Here is a 9,883-nt window from a genome sequence, read left to right as displayed (position 1 = left end):
TCCTTCAGGGAACGAGGGTTACACAAGTAACCTAGACGTTCTGCTTCATATTTTTGTGAAAATTGTGATCGTGAAAAAAAATAAATCTTTGATGAATAGGAAGTTTGAATCAAATAGAACATCATTTATTTGAAATATAATTTTTTTTATTTTATTTTTTTTATCACAAACTTACTGAAACAATTGCCTGATTTGGTCACATGCCAGATCTCAATTTCAATAATTGAGACTATTTATGCATAAAAATAGTACATTATCATTTTAAATAATTTGTGCATAACTTTAGTAATATTAATGAGAAAAGCCTTAGGCTGATGATACACGGGGCAACTTTTTGAGCAGTGTTGCTTGGGCACTTTTCCATTTAGAACGGGTAACAAATTTCTATCTGGATACTTTAGATCAGTCGTGGGCCCTGTGTCTCAACTGGTTGTCCATTGACAGCAACATTGCTCAAAAAGTTTCCCCCCCGTGTATCATCAGCCTTACTGTATGTGCAAAGTTGGACATTGTCATGCAGACAAACAAAAAACGCATGCCATTGGAATTATCCCATAATTGACTGTGCTTTGAAAGGTCAGTAGCAAGCAGTTAAAGCTGAAATGATTCAAACTCTGACGGGTTAATGCTTCGCAACATTAACGTGAGTCATGTGAAAAGACCTTAAGTATCTGGATTCATGGAGTCAGTGGTTTACCAATGACAGAAGTTTCCTCATCTGTTTGTTTTACAGGGAATCGTGCAAATATGCATCACGTCGAGCCCGAGTCGTTTATTCTTAATGCGCAAAGTTTGTCAAGACGTCTCAGCAGGGCGATGGCGTTCAAACGCTTGCTGAAACAACATCATTCACGGCTGTGGAGAAGAGATTTAGACCCAGAGAATGAATTAGAGAAATTGGAAAGTTCCTCACATACATTGGTTCCCAAGAGCGCGAGAATAAAAAATGGTCCGATTTAGTTTTCTGGCAGTAGAAATGGAAAACAAAAAGTTCTAATTAATCAAAGTGATGCGGGCAGATGTGAAAGGTTGTGAATTACTAATTGAAACCAAAACGTTCAGTCCTGTCGCCCCTCTGTCCACATTTGTCAGCGGTTTTCATCTGTGGAGGGGAAAGGTTTCCTGTAAAGCCTCTGCTAAAATACTGCCCTCAGGGTCTGTCTGTGTGCGTGTGTGCGTGCGTGCGTGTGCGCGTGTGTGTGTGTGCGTGCGTGCATGCGTGTGTGTGTGTGTCTTAAGTTTGTATTTCTGCTCACAGTGTTGTTATTTGACGCCTAAACTGCTACATTTTATTAGCTGCATTTTGACTGACCAAACCTGTGAAGACATGGGCTGTTTGAAAAAGTTACTCCTAAAAGCTGACTGAATAAACATTTCGCAGATATGCACATTTAAAATGTACACTAATTGGCTATGTTGGGAATAGCATGCTACATGCTACTTTACTGTTTTGAAATTTTCTGTAGTATGTCGATGTGTAATTTTCTGTATGCATGGAATACATTGGTGAAATGTGCAGTGTTGTGTCCCACAATGCAATGCCATCAATTTGACTTTTCATTTCCATGTGACGAAATGAAATTATTTATATATATATATATATGTGTGTGTGTGTGTGTGTGTACAGTATATATATATAATTTAGTTTGTGCGTTAATTTGAGCTTTAATTTTTTAGCTTTAATTTAATTTAATTTTTGAGCTTTAATTTAATTTAAGCTTTAATTCTTGAGCTTTAATATAATTTTATTTAATTGTATTTTATTTAAGCTTTATTGCAATTAATTCAAATGACTTTTTATAGGTTTAGTTTTAGTTAACAATAACACCAAATTGGATGCCAATAACATCATTATACATGCTCAAGATGATGAGGTCATGTGACAACAATATCTCATACTAACGTTTGAAATATAATCGCATAATGCATTTTGTTTCACATACTTCACAAAATAGTAGTATGCAACAAGCTGTAGGGGCAATGATATTACGCAGCACCTGAAAATAGTCTCTCTGTGCAAGCAGGTAGTCACGTTGGTTATGTTGACGGAAGTTAGCCTATTTTCAGGCGCTGCGTAATATCATTGTGCCTGCTGCACCCATGGTACGGCAGCAAAGTGTCTTGATTATTACGCCGGAATGAGAGTATAGTTCCTAGCCATATCGGCCTAGAAAATCACAACTTTTAATTTTCCGTCGGTCTTAGTACCGATGTAACTACAGAAGTGTCAAGTTTTAAATAGGAAAAATATAGAAATTATTTGGTCATTTTTGAGCGAGATGCTAACGGTCTAATCAGATTCAATGATCTATGCTAAGCTACAGCTAAACGTGCTACCACCAGACCTGGAGATCGGCTGAATGGATTCGAAAACGGTAAAACTCAACTGTTTAACTCTAGGGAGTTGGAATATTGGTCTATTTTCAAAAATAGAGGAGATTTTTACATGTTTTTCCTGTAAAGTTGCTTTCTCGAAGTTTGGCTGCGTATATACGTGACCCCTGTCAGATAAATGTGATATAAGCCGTTCTCTCATATAACCTTGGATACTGATGCTCCCTTCAGCTCCCTGCAGCTCTTTCTGCTGCTTTCCCAGGGTGCCGTGGGTCTGTTGACACAGATGCGTCCTGGGGTCTGAAGTCAGTGGGGTGCTTTCATTCTCCTCTTACTGTTCAAACACTGCTGAACATGATTCTGATCTGGGGTCAGGCAAAGAAAAGCAACACTCACCCGGGTTTGGGCTGGTTCTCTGGTTCTGAATGACTGGTACTTTTCTCACCGAGCAGAACTAGACGTACGAACGCTCTTTAACTGAGCTGTGAGTCTTGTATATGCTGCAAACCAAACTAGTGTGTATATTTTAGTATACTGTTCACAGGAATGTTTGTGTACTGTGTGTGCTTAGGCTCAGATTTGTGGGTAAACTGAAGGAAATCCCAAAGCTGCTGTTCCTGAGAGTAGCTTAAATGTTTCCTAACCAGAAGTGACAAAAGTTTTTAATATTTTTCTGTCTTTTTTCTGAGAGTGAAAATTTTGAGCCAATCAGAATGTTTCATTTTTTATATGCATATGCTATACTGTTCAAAAGTTTGAGGCCAGTAATATTTTTTAGGAAAGGAATTCATACTTTTATTCAGCAAGGGTGTATATTTTCCTCTTTCTTTGTTCTGCAGTGCGTTTTAATGGAACTAAAGACGTGCCCACCTGCATGGATAAAAATCACGGCTGTGCCCACATTTGCAGAGAGACACCCAAAGGAGGCATCGCCTGTGAGTGCAGACCTGGATTTCAGCTCACCAAGAACAACCGAGACTGTAAATGTGAGTCAAGCAAGAGAAATTACATACACACTCCCCATGGGAATATTAGAAGCTTTTGAGCATTTTTCTACCTTTTTTATGGGTGGGTGGATGGATGAATGATTAGATGCGCATCTCGTCAGTAAAGCCGGTTCTGTGATTAGTAGTAAATCTCCATCACCTGCTTTCAGATGGAGCGGCATTTAATACACAGAGCCGTAGTTCACTGACAATTAGGTAATATCGCGTTCATTATCGCAGATCGAATCGCCTGTGATTATGAACACGATTTTGCGTAGCTTTGTCACTGAACTATGGCTCTGTGGTGTAAATGCCACTCCATCTGAAAGCAGGTGATGGAGATTTACTACTAATCACAGAACTGGCTTTACTGACGAGATGCACATGACAATCGCATATGATTAATTGCACAGCCCTAATAGATAGATGGGTAGATGGGTAGAGCGATGCATCAATGGATGGATGGATGGATGAATAAATGGATGGATGGATAGATGGACAGAATGATGCATGAATGGGTGGATGGACAGAATGACACATGAATTGAGGATCGATAGATGGAAGAGTAAATGGATGCCATTAATACAGGTAACGAGTGGAGGACAGAGGAGCCTCTTAAAGAAGAAGTTACAGGTCTGTGAGAGCCAGAAATCTTGCTTGTTTGTAGGTGACCAAATACTTATTTTACAGAGGAATTTACCAATTAATTCTTTAAAAATCCTACAATGTGATTTTCTGGATTTTTTTTTCTCATTTTGTCTCTCATGGTTGAGGTATACCTATGATGAAAATTACAGGCCTCTCTCATCTTTTTAAGTGGGAGAACTTGCACAATTGGTGGCTGACTAAATACTTTTTTGCCTCACTGTAGATAGATAGATGCGTGGATGAATTGATGGATGAATGGATAGATGGACAGAACGATGCATGAATGGATGGATAGGTGGGTGGACAAAATGATGGATGAATGGATGGATTAACAGAACGACGGATGGATGGGCAGAATGATGCACGAATGTATAGATGGATGATGAATGGATGGACAGAACAATGGATGGATGGATGGATGATGGATAGAATGATGGATGGATGAATGGACAGAACAATGCATGAAGGGATGGATGGATGGACAGAATGATCAATGAATGGATGGATAGACAAAATGATGGATGGATAGGCAGAATGATGCATGAATGGATGATGGATGGATGGACAAAACAATGGATTGATAAATGGAATGATAGTTGGATGGAGACAGAATGACATGAATTGAGGATCGATAGATGGAAGAGTGAATGGATGGATAGATAGATGATAGATGCATGGATGGATGCACAGCATGATGAATGGATGGATGGACAGAACGATACATGAATGGATAGATGGACAGCGATTTACAGGCATTGTGGGAGCTATAAACTGAAAGTTGAGCGCAAAAAGACACTTACGCATGAGATATAGACTTGATGTATTTGAGCATATATCAAACTTAGGAAATAAAGATCACTGAATGTGAAGAGTTATGTGCTTTCCTGTTCTAGTTGTCTTTTTTCTGCTTAACCTTGCTTGCTTGATTCACTGAACACATTTCCCATCAACTTTTCACGTTATTAAAAAGCACTGATTGGTCATAATGCTGTTTAAAGCTGCAGTGTGTGATGTATGAGCCGTTAGCATCACCAAAAGAATAAAGATTGTTTCTTTATAGTTGAATTATTTTAGTGTTTTATGATCCAAAAAATTACACACAGCAGCTTTATGGCCTGAATAATAAGTGTGTGTATGTGTGTGCCAATCACAGCTGTTCTGTGCATCTCTTTAGCCAATCGCAGCTTTGCTTTGTATTTCTGCAGCCAATCACAGCAGACCTCTGTATTACTGATCACTGATTTATGAATGACTACCTGTAGCAATCCACAGCAGACTTGCATCTGTTTACACCAGGTCTGAATTACACGTGATGCTAAATTTGAATATCTAAGAAAATACCTAAATATCTAAAATATCTAAAAATTATTAAATAAAATAAAAATTATATAAAAAAAAATTATAATAATTTAAAAAGAGAGAGAGAGAGATTATACAATGATTCATTGTTATGTATGTTTTATTTAGAGAGTAGAATGATTTTCTACTGTATATATAGATAATATATAGAAAATGTAATAATAATAATAAAATAATAATAATAATACTTTATTAATTTATAATATAATAAGTATTATATAGTGAATTTGGTTAATGTGTCATTAGCATAATAATAATAATAATAATAATAATAATAACAATAATAATAATAATATTTTACTGATGTATCATAAGCTTATTGTTATTATTATTATTACAAAAATGTTTTTAGATCAGTTATTAATTTGATTTTAGCATAATAATAATAATAATCATAATATTTTACTCGTGTATCATAAGTGTATTATTATTATTATTATTGTTATTATTATTACAAATAATAATCAGTAAATTATTGCTGTTGTTGTTTTTAGATCAGTTATTAATTTTGATTATTTGTCCTTAGCTTAATGATAGTAGTAATAATAATAATAATAATTATTATTATTATTATTATTATTATTATTATTATAGTTTATATAATTATTAATTTATTATATAATAAGTATGATGTAATGAATTTGGTTAATTTATCATTAGCATAATAATAATAATTTACTCATGTATCATAAGCGTATTATTATTATTATTATTATTACAAATAATAATCAGTAAATTATTGCTGTTGTTGTTTTTAGATCAGTTATTCATTTTTGATTATTTGTCCTTAGCTTAATGATAGTAGTAATAATAATAATAATTATTATTATTATTATTATTATTATTATAATAGTTTATATAATTATTAATTTATTATATAATAAGTATGATGTAGTGAATTTGGTTAATTTATCATTAGCATAATAATAATAATAATCATAATATTTTACTCGTGTATCATAAGTGTATTATTATTATTATTATTGTTATTATTATTACAAATAATAATCAGTAAATTATTGCTGTTGTTGTTTTTAGATCAGTTATTAATTTTGATTATTTGTCCTTAGCTTAATGATAGTAAGAATAATAATAATAATAATCATAATAATAATAGCATGCTGCTACTACTACTACTAATCAGTAATAAATTATTTTTAAATACTACATGTACATACATCTAAATGTATTGTTTATAAATGCATAAGATGTTTATAATATTATTAGATCTATTAACATTTCTATTTAAATGTAAATATATATTTTGTAAAATATTATATAAAATATTATATAAATATATAAATTGATATTTTGTTTCTCTCTCTCTTTTTGTACTATGTTCTGGACATTTGTTGTGAGGTTCACCCATCATTTTTGTATTTTTGTTAATACAAAAATAAATATAATAATATTTAATACTTTGTCGTTTAGTCACACTGAACTCAAATGCCAATATTACCGCGAGTGAGCGACAGAAACCGTTGCTCATAAAAAAGACACTTTTTATCTGTGTTTTTTGTACTCTGAAGCTGAAAATGGATCTTGGGAGCGTCGGCTGTAATAGTTGGAAAAGTCATAAAACAAGCGGACCCGCAGACTTCAGGATGGCATTATGAATCCTGAAGTTAGCAACCGGCTTCACATCCGGCCACATCCAAACAGAAACAAACATGCACACGCTCTCGAAGACAGAGCTTTAAAATCAGCATTTCAGCATTCAGCCTCAACGTCAGGGACCTTGTTTCCCGAGCGAGCGGCGGTTAGTTTGGCTTCTGATGTGTTTCTTGCACGCCTCTTTTACTCTGGATCCAGCTCTTATGTCAAGGTCTCGCTCAGACGCCCTATTATTACCCCTCCGTTCCCCCCGAAACCTGCCAGCAGTGCCGCAAATGAGACGTCTGGCTTGTCTGACGGCCCCCGAAGACCAAACCGAGCGCTCTGCTGAGTAAAGTGCAGGCCGCAGAGGCCAGAGGGCTGCGGTGAATCTGTCAGGGTCGCACATTTCCCCCCGCAGGATTCCAGATCGAGCCGCTTGCCCAAGGCTCTCTCACGAGCTCTAATAGGCCAGAAAGCCACAATAAAACAAGCTGAACTTATTAATGAGCCCCTGTTGAGCGATGGGTTGGAGTCACAGAGTAATTGATGTGGCCTACCCACAATCCCCTGAGGAGATGGAAACCGTTCGCATGATAAGAGAAGGTGAGGAGAGAGGCTGGATTGATGTTTCTTCAACGACAGGCACTTCTGTGTCCCGGAGGTCGAGTTTTAGAACTTATGACTGATGAAAGTCACATTTAAACTTTCTTGGAAACTTTTTACTGCATGCCTTTATTATTTCTTGCTACTTTTTAAATGCAATAGTAAAATATATAGTGTTAAAAAAAGTATATGTCTATATATACTTGAAGTACGAAAGAGTTTGATGTTTTTGAGCCTTTTATGCTCACTGAGGCTGCATTCATTTGATCAAAAATACAGTAAAAATATTGTGAAAAATTATTACAATTAAAAAAAGTTTCTTATAGTTTAATATATTTTGAAATATACTTTATTTCTGTGATGAAAAGCTGAATTTTCATCTTGTCTTTAGTGTAATAGTAATAGAAATCTTTGTAAAATTACAAATGTCTTTACTGTTACTTTTAATCAGTTTAATGCCATTTAATTTAATAATATTAAGTTAATAAAATTAAATATTAAAATAATTTAAATCTTATTTTAATTTTAATTTAGTTTAATTAAATATTATTTATATTATTATTATTATTATTAAGAAATAAAACAAATAATAAATCAGCAAATAAAACAAAAAATTATTGAAAATATTTCTGTGTATTTATGGCCTAATAATAATAATTATTATTATAATAATAATACTTATAATATGTCAATTTATACAATTTATACAATTTTGGTTTTGACCTGTTGTAATTTTTTTAAATAATTTCTCATTAGCTTACTTTTTTAATAAAATATAAAAAATAATACTACTACTAATTATTAAATAATTATTTAAAATTAAAATATAATTAATAACAGTATTACAGTTATTAAACATCATCAAAATATTTTTATATTGTAAATATGTGTAAATAATATACATATTATGAATTTATTAGATTTTTTTCAAATGTATTTTTTAGATCTATTATCAATTTCATTTAAATGTATTATAGCAACAAAAGCACTAAGAATTAGAAGAAAATAAGAATTCTTCCTAGTTGGTGATACTTCACCTTCAGCTAGTCAGAGTGTATTTCAGAGAGTTGATTTTCTAAATGTCCACATGGTCAAAACTGTCCAAGTTGAAGAAACTTGAAAGAAAGCTTTCATTTTACATTCTTTTTAAGTCTTGCCATCTCACTGTGTTTTTCCCCCTCGCTTTGTTTACAGCATATTAAGAAAGAAACAGTTCAGAGGACCAGACGTAGCATGTGTTAAAGACATTTTCAGATGCCATTGCAGTGATTTGGTCAGTGACTGGAGTCTGACCAACACTTTAGCATCTCTGGTTGGATTCGCCCCGACGGCAGAAATAGCTCAGCATTTACATCAATGAATCAGATCGCTTTTATTTTCGTTTGTCAGACCTCATTACAATACAATAGGATCCTTATGAGCAATTTAGCTCAGAATAGCTTCTAAGTGATCTCTGCTAATTTTTTTAACCGAACATCCTTTGATTCACTGCTCTGCGGAATAGCTCTCGGACTTTAATCTCGCAATGGCACATTGGTAGAGTAAAATCAATCACTCTGATCTCACTGGGTGGCTTTTGTGTTCCTTGAGCTACTTCATCTATTCTCTAACCCTCTCTCTTCATCCTCATTGACTGCTTTTCTCCAGTGGGGATGGATTTCGGTCGCTCTGATTACTTTTGCACTCTATACGGCTTTCAGCCTTCTCAATCTGTCACTGACGTTTCGCTTTGCCAAACAGGTTTGGTTTGAAACCGTACAATGAGCGGAAGGGATGGCAATAAAACAAACAGTATCACACATCCACAAGTATTGACAAAAAATATCTGAAGAGAGCAATGCGTTAGCATTCCCATTCATCTCAATGGCAGTTTCAGTCATACACGCTCCAATTAACGACTTTGCTAAGTGGTAACGAAATTGGGTACTGGTAAATACGATAATATAATGATATATTTGAGGTTTTAATGTTATTTGCACACAATTTATGCAGTCAGAAAGCACAACTACTTTTTAATGGTCGTCGATGGATAATGGTGCTCTTTGTAGACAGATCAAATCAGTATATTGTACTATTTGAAATCATTTGAATTGCACTCAAAAGTGTGGAATCATTAAGATTTTTTAATGTATTTTTAGGGAAATCTTTTGTGCTCAGCAAGGCTGCATTTATTTGTTAGAAAATACAGTAAAACAGTAATATTGTGAAACGTTATTACAATTTCAAATAACTGTTTAACATTTGAATATATTTTAAAATGTGATTTATTCCTGTGATGCGCAGCTGAATTTTCAGCATCATTACTGCAGTCTTCAGTGTCACATGATCTTCAGAAATCATTCTAATATGCTGATTTG

The sequence above is a fragment of the Sinocyclocheilus grahami genome, unplaced genomic scaffold, assembly GCF_001515645.1.
Source record: "Sinocyclocheilus grahami isolate Dianchi unplaced genomic scaffold, SAMN03320097.WGS_v1.1 scaffold1807.1, whole genome shotgun sequence".
Taxonomy (NCBI): Eukaryota; Metazoa; Chordata; class Actinopteri; order Cypriniformes; family Cyprinidae; genus Sinocyclocheilus; species Sinocyclocheilus grahami.
This window is presented reverse-complemented; position numbering follows the sequence as displayed.